Source organism: Eleginops maclovinus, chromosome 4, assembly GCF_036324505.1.
Source record: "Eleginops maclovinus isolate JMC-PN-2008 ecotype Puerto Natales chromosome 4, JC_Emac_rtc_rv5, whole genome shotgun sequence".
Classification (NCBI taxonomy): domain Eukaryota; kingdom Metazoa; phylum Chordata; class Actinopteri; order Perciformes; family Eleginopidae; genus Eleginops; species Eleginops maclovinus.
The window spans coordinates 3,822,373-3,842,303 of record NC_086352.1 but is presented as its reverse complement, the minus strand read 5'-3'; positions in this window follow the sequence as shown (position 1 = coordinate 3,842,303).

Below are 19,931 nucleotides of genomic sequence, written 5' to 3'. Positions count from 1 at the left end.
AATAAAAATTTTTTGCTTTTAATAAAAATAATACTTTAAAAAATAAAAATAATAATACTTTTATTTTATTTAAAAATATTTATAATAAAAATTTTAAATAATTAAAATAATATTTATAATAATAATACTTTAAAAAAAATTATAATAATACTTTATAATAATACTAATACTTTATAATAATAATTAATAATAATACTTTATAATAATTCTACTGCTTTATAATAATAATAATAATAATAATAATAATAATAATAATAATAATAATAATACTTTATAATAATACTAATACTTTATAATAATAATAATAATACTTTATAATAATAATAATACTACTGCTTTATAATAATACTAATACTTTATAATAATAATACTGCTTTATAATAATAATAATAATAATAATAATAATAATAATACTTTACAATAATTATAATAATACTTTATAATAATAATAATACTTTACAATAATTATAATAATACTTTATAATAATAATAATAATTCTACTGCTTTATAATAATACTAATACTTATATAATAATAATAATACTTTATAATAATATCTATTCCTCTTCTTTATACTAGTTTCATTTAGTTTCATAATTCTATTTAAACGTATCTCCAACATGGTGACGACTTTCTGTCATCAATAACTAACCCTAACCCATTCACATTAATTAAGTATATATAAATATTCTATAGTTATTAATATGAATGATTAATATTTAAGTATTCTATACTAATTAATCTTAATTATAAATATAAAAGTAACGATGAGTTATTCATGTCAATTTCAAATGATTTAATTTCATAACTACTTTTTTGTAGTTGAATTATTGATGAGTGCTGACTGGATTTGAATAATTATTGATTGGAACTGACTGGATTTGATTGGATTTTATTAACTATTATTGACTGGTTGTGTTGAGTAAGGATTAGTATTGATTGGAATTGATAAGTTCTGTTGAGTGTTGTTGGGTTAGTTTTGATAAATGAATATTAATGAGTATTGGGGGTGATAATAAGTCATGATTATTATTCAGATGAGTACAGTTAAGTTACGATGCTTTTAACAGTATTGATAAGTACTGATCAGCTGTTTCTTTACAACAGAAACCTTTTGATCGTGACCATGGTCATCGTCCTGGCAACGTCCGCTTCTACGGCTCCTGTGGAGGGTAAATATACAAATTACACTAATACATATGTCAACATAAACATATATACATATACTCTTATACATGTGTAAACATATACATATTTAGATATATATATATATATATATATATATACATAATACATATACATATATACACATGTACACATATACCTTTATACAAGTACATATATACATATATACATATATACATATATACATATATACATATATACATATATATACTGTGGGGCCGGCGAGCCTGGGTTAACTATTCTGGCTGTTAACCAGGCCTGCTAATTGACCTATCAGACGATATTGAGTATATGCAAGTTTACTGCCAGGCTCGGATCCACCTGGATCGGCAAGATCTTACTTCAGATAACCCTGAATAAACCAGGTTCAATTACCTGCTGTTTCAAAGCAGACGACTCACTAAATCCGTTTAAGCGATCCCGTTGGATTTTGGTATCGGTAATGAGGTGTGCCCCTACCTAAGGGTGTGAGTGTGTGTGGCAGTTGTGCATCTTACCTTAAATCAGAAGAGGACAGCACTGAATCCTTTTAAGTTATCCCAGTCCAAAAGGGTGGGATGATTTTATTTCAGAAAAAGCGTCCACCCTTTGACAGGAGTTTACCTTCTGTCGTTACAACGTGACAATCATTCAAAAATGTTCTCTACTGTGTTCTAAGTTCCTATATCCAAAATCTAATATAACAACTTTAAGTCATAGAGTTAGTTTCTTTTTTTTGTCTTCAACTGTTCCTCTTCAGTTGCACTTTTAAATGGTGTTAATACAGTATATAGTTAGTATTTAACCCATTTAGGCCTAAATCGCCTGGAAAAAATGCCTGTAAAACCTATGGGCGATTTTAGAAGAACCCCCTAAAACCTGAAGTGTTTCTGGAAATTCAGCAATTGTGTCAACGCCTACTAAATAATGGATTTCTCAGCCTCTGTAGCAGATAGAACAAAATTCAAAAAGTATTTGAGAGCTTACAGCTGTGGCTTTCATGAGTGGCCTTTGGAGGTAAATCGACTTTCACTCCTGGGGTGCGGTTGAAAAAACTCTGTGGATTAGAGTGGTAATTCTCCGTCCTCCACTCGGTTTCAAAACCTTCGAACTCATGGTCATCATCGTCGCCGTCTTCAAACAGATGTCTTAACCATAAATCCCGGTCGATTGGTTCGACGGGTTCAAAGTCGTCAGCAGTAATGTCATCAGCGCCGTGCAGATCGTCAACATCACTACCTTCACTAACTTCAGAATTCTCTCCGCGGTATTCTAAATCGGCCATAATTGCTCGAAAGAAATCCAAACAATGCCACGTGTATATTCTGATGCATTTCATTGGCTAAGAGCCCGATAATTAATACTAAAATATACCACAGAGCTCTTGTACCAGAAAATGACGTATCCGCTTTCGCAGCTTCAATGGTAGAATGACGCAACAGCGCCCCCGGTTTTAATGGTAGAAATGCGGCACGATTTCCTGGCTTAAATGGGTTAAAAGCCCTCCGGTTTAGTTATAGGTAATTTTTAGAGTATTCCGGAAGAGTCCTCCAGTAAACATACAGCAATTTGAGAGTACTCACCCAGGAAAACCCCCGTCCCCGAGCTTTCTTCTCTTGGCTACTGCTTTTATACCTTTAGACAGAAGCAGAACCAAAGACACTCCCATATACCCTTACACGAGGGGGAGTGTCATGGCTTCCGGTGTGTGAGACTTGACATGTCCAGACTTGCCTCAGATGGTCAAGTTCAAGACAGCTGTGTCTCCCCTGCTAACCAGTGGCCTCTATCAACTCTACAAACCGTTAGCCTTTCATATATGGGCATAGAGCAACATCAAATTAAACACATTTTCATTGTGGGTTATACATACATACATACACACACACACACACACACACACACACACACACACACACACACACACACACACACACACACACACACACACATACATACATACAGTATCTCAGTAAAGCGAGTACCCCCCTCCCCTTTGTGTAGATGTGTTATTATATCTTCTCCTGGGACCACCCTGAAGAGATGACCCTCTGATCCAGAGTAGAGTAGTCAGTGTACAGCTGAGATAACAGGGGACATTTGCTGAGCCCTCAAAATAACTCAACACAGCCATTAATGTCTAACCCGCTGCAACAAGGTGAGTACACCCTAAGTGAGAATGGCCAAATTGTGCCCAATTAGCCATTTCTCCTCCCCGGTGTCATGTGACTAGTTAAGGTCTCAGGTGTGATGGGGAGCAGGTGTGTATCATCTGGTGTTTCGCTCTCACTCTCTCATACTGGTCACTGGAAGTTCAACATGGCACCACATGGCAAAGAACTCTCTGAGGATCTGAAAGAAAGAGCTGTTGCTCTACATAAAGATGGCCGAGGCTATAAGAAGAGAGAGCACCCTGAAACTGAGCTGCAGCACGGTGGCCCAGACCATACAGCGGTTTAACAGGACCGGTTCCACTCAGAACAGGCCTCACCACGGTCCACCAAAGAGGTTGAGTGCACGTGCTCAGCGTCATGTCCAGAAGCTGTCTCTTGAAAATAGACGTATGACTGCTGCCAGCATTGCTGCAGAGGTGAAAGGGGTGGGGGGTCAGTCTGTCGGTGCTCAGACCATACGCCGCACACTGTATCAAATGGGTCTGCATGGCTGTCGTCCCAGAAAGAAGCCTCTAATAAACATGATGCTGTTAGGATCTCAGTTTTATATTTATTGTTTACGGTTTTATTTTGAAGTATGTCTTGTCTAGTTTACATCTTGTCTTTAGTTTCCCTCCTGTCTGATTGTCTGATCGTGCTCACCTGTTGCCCTTGTGTGTCTCCTCCCCCTTCCCAGCTGTTTCTTGTCTTGTGATTACCCTCCTCTGTATTTAGTCTGTGCTTTCCTTTGTGTTCTTTGTCGTGTTGTTGTTCGTAGGTTCTTGCTGTTTCCCCGTGATGTCTTGAATCGCCCTGTTTCTCAAACTTTTTCAGACCAAGGACCACCTAACTCCCCCAATATCCCAAAACAAGATTCAAGATTCAAGAAGCTTTATCAATCCCGAGGGAAATTGAGGTGCAACAGTTCAATACAAAGAAGGAAGGAGAAATATACACTAATTATAACTAAATATAAACTAGAATAAATACAATAGGCCTGCTTACTACTCCAACAGTATAATGACAGCCTGATAATGACAGCTCTGTGGGACCTTCTCTGTATCGCTCGTTCACACATTAAATCAACAATACAAAAACAACTACGGATTCTACAAGCGTTTCGTTCACATGCCATTTAAACGGTAAATGCTGATAGATTTTACACATCATATGAAACAGAGACTACATTTATTACTGAGTTTATGTCCGAGCGAACAGAGAGATACTAACTTCTGCTGTGTATTTTCAAAAATAAAACACAGTAACACTATGGCTGCAGGCCCAAGTTTAACAAGAACCACAAGGTCATTATTGACACTGTTACATTTACAAACAGCATTGTTTACTCACTCATACACTGCGTGTCTCTGCTGCCACCTAATGGGAGGAATGGTGCTGCTTGTGCTGAGACATCAGTGAAACAATGTCTGGATCCAAACTGGAGAGTTTTAGTCTCATATCACAGTCCACATTGATCCTGTTACGCTGCTTTGTTTTCAGACCAACAAGTGTAGAAAAACCAACTGCACAGTTGTAGGTGGTTGGAAACGGCATCAACAGTTTCAGAGCAGCGTCAGCCAGCTCTGGGTGCTCAGGCTGGACGTGGACCCAAAAGTCCGTCAAGCTTTTCTCTCTGAAAGTCGTCCTCAGTGTCCCATCAGATGCGATGTCCACAAGGCTGTCAACCTGTCTTGATGGGAGCTTGGAACTGACGTGTTCGATGTGCGTTTTGTCCCCAAATGGATTCCTGATCCACTCATAGCCTGCATCTAGTTCTGGGAAATATCTTCCCAGCTGAAAGTGAAGGCCTTGCAGATGTTCCTTGAAGGCTGCAACTGTGCCGCCGTCCAGCTCTTCTTCTGCAGCGAGGAGAAAATCCACAAGCGTCGGAAAACAGTCAAACTCCTGGCGATCCAGACGGACACACCACAATTCCATCTTGAGGCGTGCAGCTTTAATGTTGTCCTGCACATTGAAGGCGGTGACGGCTTTTCCCTGCAGCGCTAAGTTCAAAGCATTGAGTGCGCTAAAGACATCGGCCAGGTATGCCAATTTTGAGAGCCACTGGAAATCATGCAGTCTGTCATACAGTTCATCAGTATGATGCAAGAACAACATCACCTCATCGCGCAGTTCAAATAGAGGGTGAGAACTTTCCCACGCGACAGCCAGCGAACTTCAGTATGGAAAAGCAGTTTTGTGTGTTCACTTCCCATTTCATCACACAGCTTTAAAAAGACGTGTGTTCAGTGCTTTGGTTTTTATTGTATTAACAATTTTCACAGACTCGTCCAGTACTGATTTGAGGCATGGTGGCATTTTTTTCACAGCCAGCTGTTCTCTGTGAATGCAGCAGTGTGTTGCTGTGGCGCAAGGTGCAACTGCCCGTACGCGCGCTGCCAGTCCCTTGTGTTTCCCAGTCATTGCAGTTGCACCATCTGTGCAAATACCAACACGCTTGCTTTCTCCCCAAACAATACATTAGCCATAACCTTGGCAGCTGGTTTGACTACATTCTCACCTATCGAATGAGGTTTCCCTGTTTTTGCGATGAGAAGGGATACCCTGTATGATGCCTCTGTAGCCTTCGCAAAAAAATGTGAGGGCGCCTTCGTCATGTGTTTTTTAAGTTCCTCACGTTTTCTCTCAAACAATGCTAAAGGTTTCCCGATGTAATCCTTGTGTTTGCTCTCAAAATGACGCTTGAGCTTGGCGGGTTTCATAGCCTCGTTAGCCAACGACTCGTAGCACAAAACACAGTGTGGATTGGGATCCTCTTCATCTCCAGTCCAGAAAAATCAGAATTTTATGAAGTCGCTGTGATATTTTCTCTTCACTTTAGCGCTGGACTTTCCGCGATCAAGCCGAGTTTCACAGCTTTCAGCCGGGTGGTGGTTAGAGGGCGAACCGCTCTCCTGGGACTCAGTAACGCACACTGAATCACTTGTCGCTGCGGCTGAACCACTTGTAGTTGCTGGATCTCCTGCATCAGGACGATGCACCTTGACTGTCACGTCAGATTTGTCATTTAATTTTCTTTCAACTGACCCTGTCTTTAGCCATCGATCCATCTTGTCAGTTGACCGCTCAAATTGACCGTGCAAATCATTTATGACGTAAGATCGTAACCTACGTAGCTACGCTACATCTATGCTACACTCTATACTAGTCATTTTAAGACAGTTTGAGAAACACTTTAAACTTATAATATATTAATTTCAAATGTGACATTTTACCAAAATACTCACGGACCACCAGTGGTCCGCGGACCACTCTTTGAGAGGCTATTCTGTTCTCCGCCCTTAGAGCCAGCACCTGTTCCAGCTCCTGACCTGACTGGATACGCTCTGGAGCCTCGTGTGGGAACGGCCGAACGCTACACTGCACTTGCCCCATCCTCCTTGTCACTTGAAGGTTTTGCCCCAGCCTTCACATTGTTCCCAGGCCGGTTCCCGGCCGACATGCTTCCAGCTGCGGTCCGGCCCACTCCATCCCCTCCTACCCTGTCGGCGGCCCGGCCGACTCCAGCCCCTCCGGTCCTGTTGTCTCGCCGCCCTCCTGCCCATCCTCCAGAGGCATCTCGTCGCCCTCCTGCCCAGCCCCCAATGTTTCCCCGTCGCGGCCTCCGGCCCCATCTTTGGCCCCGTTTTCGTCGCCGGCCCTCTCTCCGCACCTGTCTCTGCCCCCCAGAGTTCCCTAGCCTCGGCCTTTGCCCCTGTCTCCGGCCCCCAGTGTTCCCTCGCCGTGACCTACGCCCCTGTTTCTGGGGCCTCATGGCCTCTGCCCTGCTCCCGGGCCGTCTGCCCGCTTTTTAGTAATAAAAGCTCGCCCTTGGTTATACATTTGAACCCCTGCCTCCTCTATTGCTTCTGCACCTGGGTCCTTCCCCCAATCCTGACAGATGCTGAAGAAAGCCCGCAAACAGTTTGCTGAAGACAAGCAGACTAAGGACATGGATTACTGGAACCACGTCCTATGGTCTGATGAGACCAAGGTAAACTCATTTGGGTCAGATGGTTTCATGTGTGTGTGGCGGCGACCAGGTGAGGAGTACAAAGACAAGTGTGTCTTGGCTTCAGTCGAGCATGGTGGTGGGAGTGTCAGGGGCTGATGAGTGCTGCCGGCTGTGGGGAGCTACAGTTCATTGAGGGAACCATGAAGGCCCATGTGTACTGTGACATACTGAAGCAGAGCATGATCCCCTCCCTTCAGAAACTGGGCCGCAGGGCAGTATTCCAACATGATACCGACCCAAAACACACCTCCAAGAGGACCACTGCCTTGCTAAAGAGACTGAGGGTAAAGGTGATGGACTGGCCAAGCATGTCTCCAGACCTAAACTCTCTGGGGCATCCTCAGACGGAGGGTGGAGGAGCACAAGGTCTCTGACATCCAGCAGCTCCGTGATGTGGTCATGGAGGAGTGGAAGAGGGTTCCAGTGGCAACCTGTGAAGCTCTACTGAACTCTGTGCCCAGGAGAGTTCAGGCAGTTCTGGAAAATAATGGTGGCACAAAATATCGACACTTTGGGCACAATTTGGCCATTCTCACTTAGGGTGTACTCACCTTTGTTGCAGCGGGTTAGACATTAATGGCTGTGTTGAGTTATTTTGAGGGCTCAGCAAATGTACCCTGTTATCCCAGCTGTACACTGACTACTCTACACTGGATCAGAGGCTCATCTCTTCAGGGTGGTCCCAGGAGAAGATATAATAACACATCTACACAAAGGGGAGGGGGTGCTCGCTTTACTGAGATACTGTATGTGTGTATACATTTCCCTTTATTAAGCTATCCTTATTCTATCAGTAGAAATGAAAATGTGTGCTGTGTTTATAGAGAAGGAGCCGGAAGAGCTGGAGCTGGAGGACGGGGAGCTTTCTGAGGAGGAGGAGGGTAGGTGTGTGTGTGCGTGTGTGTCAGATGATTTTACAATGGTTTTAATGTCGGTAATATGCTAAATGAATTTGGACGTGTGTTTCCTGGGTAAACATCGCTGTTGTTAAAATCCACTTATCACAGAAACTGAAACACATACTCTAAACGCAAATAAAGACATTAGTAATTAATATCACAACATTTATAAGGAGTCTTCACATCCTTATATTACAACAGTATGAGTGTGAATATATTTATTAACCCTGCAATATTCACAATGCTTTATAACAATAATCATAACTGTCTCATTTGAGCTTGTAAATCAAACTAAATATAACTTAAGTGTCATACCGTGTTATTCCCCTGATTCATACTAGTCTTTTCATCCTGCATTATACAATCAAAGCTAATAACACAGGTTACCATTGAAAGAGTTTACAATGTGTTTGTAGCTGCTCCGAGCAGATCCTTTATGGAAGAGCTGAAAAACATAACGTAGTAATTAAAAGCTCAAAGCATGATGTGAAAAGAATAAACTTCATAATTGAACAAATAAAATTTGGATGATTTTTCTTTCAGATGATGATGATAACTCCAAGAGTCAGGATAATTATGAGGGTGAGATCTTTAACCTCCAGCATAAACCTGCATAAAGACTTTAAAGATGATACTCCAGAGATCTGTTAATACCATCTGAAAATACTCCAGAGTACAACAAGGACTTCTGGTTCCTTCTGAAGGACTTCTTGTTCCTTCTGAAGGACTTCTTGTTCCTTCTGAAGGACTTCTGGTTCCTTCTGAAGGACTTCTTGTTCCTTCTGAAGGACTTTTTGTTCCTTCTGAAGGACTTTTTGTTCCTTCTGAAGGACTTCTTGTTCCTTCTGAAGGACTTCTGGTTCCTTCTGAAGGACTTCTTGTTCCTTCTGAAGGACTTTTTGTTTCTTCTGAAGGACTTCTTGTTTCTTCTGAAGGACTTCTTGTTTCTTCTGAAGGACTTCTTGTTCCTTCTGAAGGACTTCTTGTTCCTTCTGAAGGACTTCTTGTTCCTTCTGAAGGACTTTTTGTTCCTTCTGAAGGACTTTTTGTTTCTTCTGAAGGACTTCTTGTTCCTTCTGAAGGACTTCTTGTTCCTTCTGAAGGACTTTTTGTTCCTTCTGAAGGACTTTTTGTTTCTTCTGAAGGACTTCTTGTTCCTTCTGAAGGACTTTTTGTTCCTTCTGAAGGACTTTTTGTTTCTTCTGAAGGACTTCTTGTTCCTTCTGAAGGACTTCTTGTTTCTTCTGAAGGACTTCTTGTTCCTTCTGAAGGACTTTTTGTTCCTTCTGAAGGACTTTTTGTTCCTTCTGAAGGACTTTTTGTTTCTTCTGAAGGACTTTTTGTTCCTTCTGAAGGACTTCTTGTTTCTTCTGAAGGACTTTTTGTTTCTTCTGAAGGACTTTTTGTTTCTTCTGAAGGACTTCTTGTTTCTTCTGAAGGACTTCTTGTTCCTTCAGAAGGACCTTTTGTTCCTTCTGAAGGACTTCTTGTTCCTTCTGAAGGACTTCTTGTTCCTTCTGAAGGACTTTTTGTTCCTTCTGAAGGACTTCTTGTTTCTTCTGAAGGACTTCTTGTTTCTTCTGAAGGACTTTTTGTTCCTTCTGAAGGACTTCTTGTTCCTTCAGAAGGACTTCTTGTTCCTTCTGAAGGACTTCTTGTTTCTTCTGAAGGACTTCTTGTTCCTTCTGAAGGACTTTTTGTTCCTTCAGAAGGACTTTTTGTTCCTTCTGAAGGACTTCTTGTTCCTTCTGAAGGACTTCTTGCTTCTTCTGAAGGACTTCTTGTTCCTTCTGAAGGACTTTTTGTTCCTTCTGAAGGACTTTTTGTTCCTTCTGAAGGACTTCTTGTTCCTTCTGAAGGACTTTTTGTTCCTTCTGAAGGACTTTTTGTTCCTTCTGAAGGACTTTTTGTTTCTTCTGAAGGACTTCTTGTTTCTTCTGAAGGACTTCTTGTTCCTTCTGAAGGACTTTTTGCTTCTTCTGAAGGACTTCTTGTTCCTTCTGAAGGACTTTTTGTTTCTTCTGAAGGACTTCTTGCTTCTTCTGAAGGACTTCTTGTTCCTTCTGAAGGACTTTTTGTTCCTTCTGAAGGACTTTTTGTTCCTTCTGAAGGACTTTTTGTTCCTTCTGAAGGACTTCTTGTTCCTTCTGAAGGACTTCTTGCTTCTTCTGAAGGACTTTTTGTTCCTTCTGAAGGACTTTTTGTTCCTTCTGAAGGACTTTTTGCTTCTTCTGAAGGACTTTTTGTTCCTTCTGAAGGACTTTTTGTTCCTTCTGAAGGACTTTTTGTTTCTTCTGAAGGACTTCTTGTTTCTTCTGAAGGACTTTTTGTTTCTTCTGAAGGACTTTTTGTTCCTTCTGAAGGACTTCTTGTTTCTTCTGAAGGACTTTTTGTTCCTTCTGAAGGACTTCTTGTTCCTTCTGAAGGACTTTTTGTTTCTTCTGAAGGACTTTTTGTTCCTTCTGAAGGACTTTTTGTTCCTTCTGAAGGACTTTTTGTTTCTTCTGAAGGACTTCTTGTTTCTTCTGAAGGACTTTTTGTTCCTTCTGAAGGACTTCTTCTTCTGAAGGACTTTTTGTTTCTTCTGAAGGACTTTTTGTTCCTTCTGAAGGACTTCTTGTTCCTTCTGAAGGACTTTTTGTTTCTTCTGAAGGACTTTTTGTTTCTTCTGAAGTACTTCTTGTTTCTTCTGAAGGACTTCTTGTTTCTTCTGAAGGACTTTTTGTGCGGACCACCACGGTGGCGGGGGAGACAGCGGGGGAGTCAGTTGAAACACCCGGGGCCGTAGGGGAGTCCGGAGGTTCAGGTGAGTACACTGTCAACACTTGGTTCCTGTTGAGACTCCAGTATCTAATCCTGAAGGGGGTCCAGCCATGGATGTGTGAAAAGAACTAGATACATAGAGCATGCGCAGTTGAGTTTCCTTTAAGTCCCACCCCCGATGTCACGCTCTCGGCTCAGTAGAATATAGGGCTGCAACTAACGATTATTTTAATAGTCGACTAGTCAGTAGATTATTTTTTCGATTGGTCAACAATTAACCCTCGCATTCCACCGTTGACATTGGCCTGATGTCGTGGACCAGCATGTTTAGAACGCTGTCAGTGAGGAGTCTGTCCATTTGAGGGGTGCAGACGCCTCTCCGCAGGAAGAAGTCATCCACACGCCTTTGCTGTGAACTTCTAAAATGGCAAAATGAAAATAGAAAACTATGAGGCATAGTTATTGTAGACTTACATTAATCAATTCTATTGATTTTATCTGACAAATGAATGATTTATGATCAGTGATGTATACACTTATTTATCTACGGTATGTATCTATCTTCCTATCTATTTAGCATACGTGCAGTCATGCAGAGCTAGGTAAAGTTAGGTAGGCGAGGTGACCGTGTGAATTTACAACGTTACCATGAGGGAAGAGGGACACTTAGACTGTAATTCAATGTTCTTATGCGTTTGGGTTAACACACTATCTTTCATGAGAGGGCCTAAAAGTAACTAATCTCACGCTGGATTAGAGGACGCGTTTTCCGAAAGGTCAACAAAAACCGGCTAACTTACCCATCCGGAACTTCGAGCGCTAGACGTCCTGGGTGTTTGCGTTTAAGATGCTCATGCATCGCCGTTGTACTGCCGTGGTAGGCCCGCCCTGCGTTGCAGACAGTACACTTGACTTGTTTATTAGCTTTATTTTCTTTAAAAATGCCCAGACTTTAGAAAATCATCGCGATCTCAATTTTACTGCAGTCTGCTCACGCTGATCCGGAGCCTCTGCCATGATTCATCTGTTAAAGTCAGTGGTTGGTTTAGGACGCAGATGGTGCAAAGACGAAGCTGCTACTTTTTTATTTTATTGGCGGTTGGCATCCAACTCGGTGCATTACGCCACCACCTGTTACGGGTGTGGAGCATCAATGGGGATTAGACACTTTAGAAACAAAACAATGGGAACATGAATGGTCCTTTTGCTTCCCCTTCCGAACCGGAAGCAGTAAAATGCTTATCGGCAGCATACTAAATGACGGCGGTGGGTTGCCAACTCTATTGCGTGTGTTCTAATGAGTCATGAGTGAAATGCTTAGGTTGCTTAAATAATACAACGCGTCGAACACTAAATTATGCGTCGACAACTAAATTATGCGTCGACAAAATTTAGTTGTCGACGTTGTCGACTAGTTGTTGCAGCTTTAGTAGAATGTATGGAGAGAGAAAATAAAGCTGGATTCAGCTTTTAGCTTTTTTTAGCTTTTGAATCGTGTATTACCTAATGATTTAAATAAGGGCTATAAAACAGTTTATACTGTGTAGTTTATTCAGTTTAAAACATGCTTAGGTCATGCAGCATGTGAGTCGCAGGTGTCATGTGACCCCTGCTCGTCTTGTGACCCGCGCACGTCATGTGAAGCGGTAAGAACAGGAGGTGAAGGTGTTTATGGGATGGCAACATGGAGAACAAGAGGCAGAAAATCTACTATGTTTTATACGTGTGTGTATATATATATATATATATAGCTCTCAGTATATTTTAAAGAAGTTGTATTTTATTCTGTAATATGTTATAAAATGAAATGTCATATGGTTTAATATTATAAAGGTTTATGTCATATAGCAATATGATATATGTTGGATAATTATATGTTTTTAGTTATGTTTCATAGTTCCTGACTGTGTTTAAATTAAAGCCAGAGACACATTTACTGGATTTACATATCAATGTATATTCAAACTCATAATTCAATAGCTGTTTGAAGAAGAACGATTCGGTAATTAATAAAATCACTTTCTCTTCATTACAGTTTCATCCAACATCCAGGCTTTGAATGGTGAGTCCACTTCAACTGAAACACACAATACATGCAGGAATAAATATAGACTGTTTTTACATCATGTTTATGTATGTATATTTATATATTTATATATAAATATACATTATACATATAAATATATTTATATATATAAATATATTTATATGTATATATATAATATAAATATAAATATATTTATATTTATATTTATATTTATATTTATATTATATTATATATATATATTTATATATATATATAAATATATACATATATATATATTTATATATATATGTATATATAAATATATATATATGTATAAATATATATATATTTATACATATATATATATATATAAATATATATATATAAATATAAATATAAATATAAATATAAATATATTTATATTTATATTTATATATATACATATAAATATATTTATATATATAAATATATTTACATTATATATATATTTATATAAAATGTAAATATATATATATAAATATAAATATAAATATAAATATAAATATAAATATATTTATATTTATATTTATATTTATATTTATATATTTATATTTATATATATATATTTATATATTTATATATAAATATAAATATATTTATATTTATATATAAATATATAAATATATATATATTTATATATTTATATATAAATATATAAATATATATATATTTATATATTTATATATAATGTAAATATATTTATATGTATAATACTGTTTGTCTCTCCCGCGTCAGGTCACGTAGCTGCTGCTTCAGGTAAGTGATGCATAGTCTGCAGGTCATGTGACCATAGATATAATCTGTCCTATCATAAATTATTGAAGCAGCTTGTCACTCGTCACCGGGTGAAATACAACTCTGTTATTATTACAATACTGCACGTGTTGTAGAACACAACCATCACTATTCTGTTTGTTTTTAGCAACTGGTGGTCAGAGCAGCTCATCAGCTTCACAATCAACAGGTAGTGTGTGTGTGTGTGTGTGTGTGTGTGTGTGTGTGTGTGTGTGTGTGTGTGTGTGTGTGTGTGTGTGTGTGTGTGTGTGTGTGTGTGTGTGTGTGTGGAGGGGACTCAAGAGTCCAGCAGTGATTTTAAAATCACACACACACACACACACACACACACACACACACACACACACACACACACACACACACACACACACTGAGAGTTTCTCTGCTTCAGGTAACGGACAGAAGCTGCTGAACGGGGGGGGCAGAGACAGTAAGACAGGTGAGCAGCAAGGGGGCAGGGCCAAATCAAATCTGTCTCTGTTTACCTGTCTGTATCTCTGTTTACCTGTCTGTATCTCTGTTGACCTGTCTGTCTCTCTGTTTACCTGTCTGTATCTCTGTTTACCTGTCTGTCTCTCTGTTTACCTGTCTGTATCTCTGTTTACCTGTCTGTATCTCTGTTTACCTGTCTGTATCTCTGTTTACCTTTCTGTCTCTCTGTTTACCTGTCAGTATCTCTGTTTACCTGTCCGTCTCTCTGTTTACCTGTCTGTATCTCTGTTTACCTGTCCGTCTCTCTGTTTACCTCTCTGTTTACCTGTCTGTATCTCTGTTTACCTGTCTGTATCTCTGTTTACCTGTCCGTCTCTCTGTTTACCTGTCTGTATCTCTGTTTACCTGTCTGTATCTCTGTTTACCTGTCTGTATCTCTGTTTACCTGTCTGTCTCTCTGTTTACCTGTCTGTATCTCTGTTTACCTGTCCGTCTCTCTGTTTACCTGTCTGTATCTCTGTTTACCTGTCTGTATCTCTGTTTACCTGTCTGTATCTCTGTTTACCTGTCCGTCTCTCTGTTTACCTGTCTGTATCTCTGTTTACCTGTCTGTATATGTGTTTACCTGTCCGTCTCTCTGTTTACCTGTCTGTATCTCTGTTTACCTGTCTGTATATCTGTTTACCTGTCCGTCTCTCTGTTTACCTGTCTGTCTCTCTGTTTACCTGTCCGTCTCTCTGTTTACCTGTCCGTCTCTCTGTTTACCTGTCCGTCTCTCTGTTTACCTGTCCGTCTCTCTGTTTACCCGTCTGTATCTCCGTTTATCTGTCTGTCTGTGTTTACCTGTCTGTATCTCCGTTTACCTGTCTGTCTGTGTTTACCTGTCTGTCTCTCTGTTTACCTGTCTGTCTGTGTTTACCTGTCTGTTTGTGTTTACCTGTCTGTATCTCTGTTACCTGTCCGTCTCTCTGTTTACCTGTCCGTCTCTCTGTTTACCTGTCCGTCTTCTCTGTTTACCTGTCTGTATCTCTGTTTACCTGTCTGTCTGTGTTTACCTGTCGTTTGAGTTTACCTGTCTGTATCTCTGTTTACCTGTCTGTATCTCTGTTTACCTGTCTGTATCTCTGTTTACCTGTCTGTATCTCTGTTTTACCTGTCAGTCTCTCTGTTTACCTGTCTGTATCTCTGTTTACCTGTCTGTATCTCTGTTTACCTGTCAGTCTCTCTGTTTACCTGTCTGTATCTCTGTTTACCTGTCAGTCTCTCTGTTACCTGTCTGTATCTCTGTTTACTTGTCTTATCTTTACCTGTCTGTATCTCTGTTTACCTGTCTGTATCTCTGTTTACTTGTCTGTAACTCTGTTTACCTGTCTGTATCTCGTTTACCTGTCATCCTCTTTTACCTGTCTGTATCTCTGTTTACCTGTCAGTATCTCTGTTTACCTGTCTGTATCTCTGTTTACCTGTCTGTATCTCTGTTTACCTGTCTGTATCTCTGTTTACCTGTCAGTCTTTCTGTTTACCTGTCTGTATCTCTGTTTACCTGTCTGTCTCGGTTACCTGTCTGTATCTCTGTTTACCTGTCGTCTCTCTGTTTACCTGTCTGTATCTCTGTTTACCTGTCTGTCTCTCTGTTTACCTGTCTGTATCTCTGTTTACCTGTCTGTATCTCTGTTTACCTGTCCGTCTCTCTGTTTACCTGTCTGCTCTCTGTTAACCTGTCCGTCTCTCTGTTTAACCTGTCTGTATCTCTGTTTACCTGTCCGTCTCTCTGTTTTACCTGTCTGTTCTCTGTTTACCTGTCTGTATCTCTGTTTAACCTGTCTGTATCTCTGTTTACCTGTCTGTATTCTGTTTACCTGTCCGTATCTCTGTTACCTGTCTGTATCTCTGTTTACCTGTCTGTATCTCTGTTTACCTGTCTGTTTGGGTTTACCTGTCTGTATCTCTGTTTACCTGTCCGTCTCTCTGTTTACCTGGTCCGTTTCTCGTTTACCTGTCTGTTTGTGTTTACCTGTCTGTATCTCTGTTTACCTGTCCGTCTCTCTGTTTACCTGTCTGTTTGTGTTTACCTGTCTGTATCTCTGTTTACTGTCTGTATCTCTGTTTACCTGTCTGTTTGTGTTTACCTGTCTGTCTCTCTGTTTACCTGTCTGTATCTCTGTTTACCTGTCTCGTCTCTCTGTTTACCTGTCTGTTTGTGTTTACTGTCTGTATCTCTGTTTACCTGTCCGTCTCTCTGTTTACCTGTCCGTCTCTCTGTTTACCTGTCTGTTGTTGTTACCTGTCCGTCTCTCCTGTTTACCTGTCCGTCTCTGTTTACCTGTCTGTTTGTGTTACCTGTATGTATCTCTGTTTACCTGTCCGTCTTTCTGTTACCTGTCTGTTTGTGTTTACCTGTCTGTTTGTGTTTACCTGTCTTTTGTGTTCTACCTGTCTGTATCTCTGTTTACCTGTCTGTTTGTGTTTACTGTCTGTATCTCTGTTTACCTGTCGTATCTCTGTTTACCTGTCTGTTTGTGTTTACCTGTCTGTATCTCTGTTTACCTGTCTGTACTCTGTTTACCTGTCGTTTCTGTTTACCTGTCTGTATCTCTGTTTACCTGTCTGTCTCTCTGTTTACCTGTCAGTTCTGTTTACCTGTCTGTTTCTGTTTACCTGTCTGTATCTCTGTTTACCTGTCTGTTCTCTGTTTACCTGTCTGTTTCTGTTTACCTGTCTGTATCTCTGTTTACCTGTCTGTTCTCTGTTTACCTGTCTGTCTTCTGTTTACCTGTCTGTATCTCTGTTTACCTGTCTGTATCTCTGTTTACTGTCTGTTCTCTGTTTACCTGTCCGTCTCTCTGTTTACCTGTCTGTATCTCTGTTTACCTGTCTGTATCTCTGTTTACCTGTCAGTCTCTCTGTTTACCTGTCTGTATCTCTGTTTACCTGTCTGTATCTCTGTTTACCTGTCCGTCTCTCTGTTTACCTGTCTGTATCTCTGTTTACCTGTCTGTATCTCTGTTTACCTGTCTGTATCTCTGTTTACCTGTCTGTATCTCTGTTTACCTGTCTGTATCTCTGTTTACCTGTCAGTCTCTCTGTTTACCTGTCCGTCTCTCTGTTTACCTGTCTGTATCTCTGTTTACCTGTCTGTATCTCTGTTTACCTGTCAGTCTCTCTGTTTACCTGTCAGTCTCTCTGTTTACCTGTCTGTATCTCTGTTTACCTGTCTGTATCTCTGTTTACTTGTCAGTCTCTCTGTTTACCTGTCAGTCTCTCTGTTTACCTGTCTGTATCTCTGTTTACCTGTCTGTCTCTCTGTTTACCTGTCTGTATCTCTGTTTACCTGTCTGTCTCTCTGTTTACCTGTCTGTATCTCTGTTTACCTGTCTGTTTGTGTTTACCTGTCGGTCTCTCTGTTCACCTGTCTGTATCTCTGTTTACCTGTCTATCTCTGTTTACCTGTCTGTCTGTGTTTACCTGTCTCTCTGTGTTTACCTGTCTATCTCTGTTTACCTGTCTGTCTCTCTTTTTACCTGTCTCTGTTTACCCTGTCTGTAGCTCTGTTTACCTGTCTGTTTGTGTTTACCTGTCTGTATCTCTGTTTACCTGTCCGTCTCTCTGTTTACCTGTCTGTTTGTGTTTACCTGTCCGTCTCTCTGTTTACCTGTCTGTATCTCTGTTTACCTGTCCGTCTCTCTGTTTACCTGTCCGTCTCTCTGTTTACCTGTCTCTCTGTGTTTACCTGTCTATCTCTGTTTACCTGTCTGTCTCTCTTTTGACCTGTCTCTGTTTACCTGTCTGTAGTTCTGTTTACCTGTCTGTCTGTGTTTACCTGTGTCTCTGTGTTTACCTGTCTGTGTCTGTTTACCTGTCTGTTTGTGTTTACCTGTCTGTATCTCTGTTTATCTGTCTGTCTCTGTTTATCTTTCTCTCAGTTGTTTTGTCTTCATTTGGGGGCGGAGTTTATCATTTGGAGAATACAGGTGAGTGTTCAGGTGAGGTCTGTCTGACTTATATATATTTAGTCTCCATATAACTCTATATATTTGTTAAGATACGATAAGATTGGACTTTATTTTTCCCTGTGAGGAAACTCAGGCGTTACAGAGAGAGAGATTCACAAGTCGATCATTTGAATGAACATATGTACAATTATATGTTCATGAGGTCTGAGAGCAGGTCATAGTCTAGTTCATCAGTGCAGGCGTTATGTTTCAGTCCCTACTAACAGGTCACAGGGTCAGCCCCTGGTCGTGCAGCCTGATGGCTACAGGCACTTAGGACAGTCCGAAATGGGATGAGTCTGTGGCTGAACTCCTCATCTTCACTAGCGCTGCATGGAGGGGGGGGAGGGGTCTCCAGAGTACAGTCCAGCTTCCTCCTCCTGCCCTCGGCCACCTCCTCCAGATTGTCCAGTTTTACAACAGAGCTAGCCTTCCTCAGAAGCTTGGTCAGCCTGTCAGCATCCCTTTGGTTGGAGGTGGTTGTTGTCACACCAGCCTACGAAGTTCTCCACCAGGGCCCTGTACTCCTCATCACTGTCATCTGTGATGCAGCTGACGATGGAGGAGTCATCGGAGAACTTCTGTAGGTGGCATGAGCCGGAGTTGAAGCGGAAGTCAGAGGTGTAGAGGGTGAACAGGAAGGGTGACAGCACAGTTCCTTGTTTCTGTGTTAATTTAAAAAAACATCAGTTGTGCATTATTCCTAAAGTAATTATACTATAATAGATTACATTTTAAAATGTGAGTTAGGTCAAAAATACATTTATATTCCATATTTCAGTTTTTAATGGAATCGTTACTGCCGTAAAGTATGCTAACAACCTAAGGTTAGGCTATCCAATCCAATCAATTGTGAGCGGGAAGCCAGTTTTGAAAATGGATTTGTGGTGGAAAAAACGTAGCACCAATACAGCCGAAAACACGGAGGAAGAAGTTCAAAAGAAAGTGAAAACAGAGCCAACAAAATACCATCGGTATCAGTAGTGATTGTTATTTGTCATTGTTGCATCTTCTTTTAAAAACTTGCAGTTTTTGTCTCCTGATTGTTTTTCCTTTTGATTTTCTTTTCAACCTTCAGTCAAATTTAGACTTTTTTGAATTTCCAACATTTTCTTTAAAATAATCGGCAAAAATGTTTTTTTAAAGTCGACATTTAAGAAAAAGTGATCAGACATTTTTAAAAGTCATCATCTAGAAAAAAATTCAGAGATTGGAAAAAAAAGTCAGATAATTTTGAAGAAGTACGGGGGAATTCCCAAAAAGTCGAAAGTTGAACAAAAACAAATCTAAAGGAATTGGGAGTTTTTAAAAGAACATGATTAGGGCCACATGAAGGATTAAAATAATGAGAAGATATTTTTAAAAGTCGAATTTAGAAAAAAGGCAGGAATTTGAAAGAAATGCTGAATTTCTCAAGTTTGCCTTTAAGTGTTTCTCAGTTAAAAAGTTGTTGTTTAAATAAATCCGACACTGATTGTGCAACGCTGTACCTCTTTATAGGATTTTTGTTCGCTACCAAATAGTTTTTCCGCTGATGAGGGTGTACTTGACTGACATTTTTTTTTTAAAGGGGGTAAACTATTGAAAAAAGTTTGAGAATCACTGATCTACGTAGATGTTTTCTTGGTAGGCAATCTGTAGCTGCATCATTAC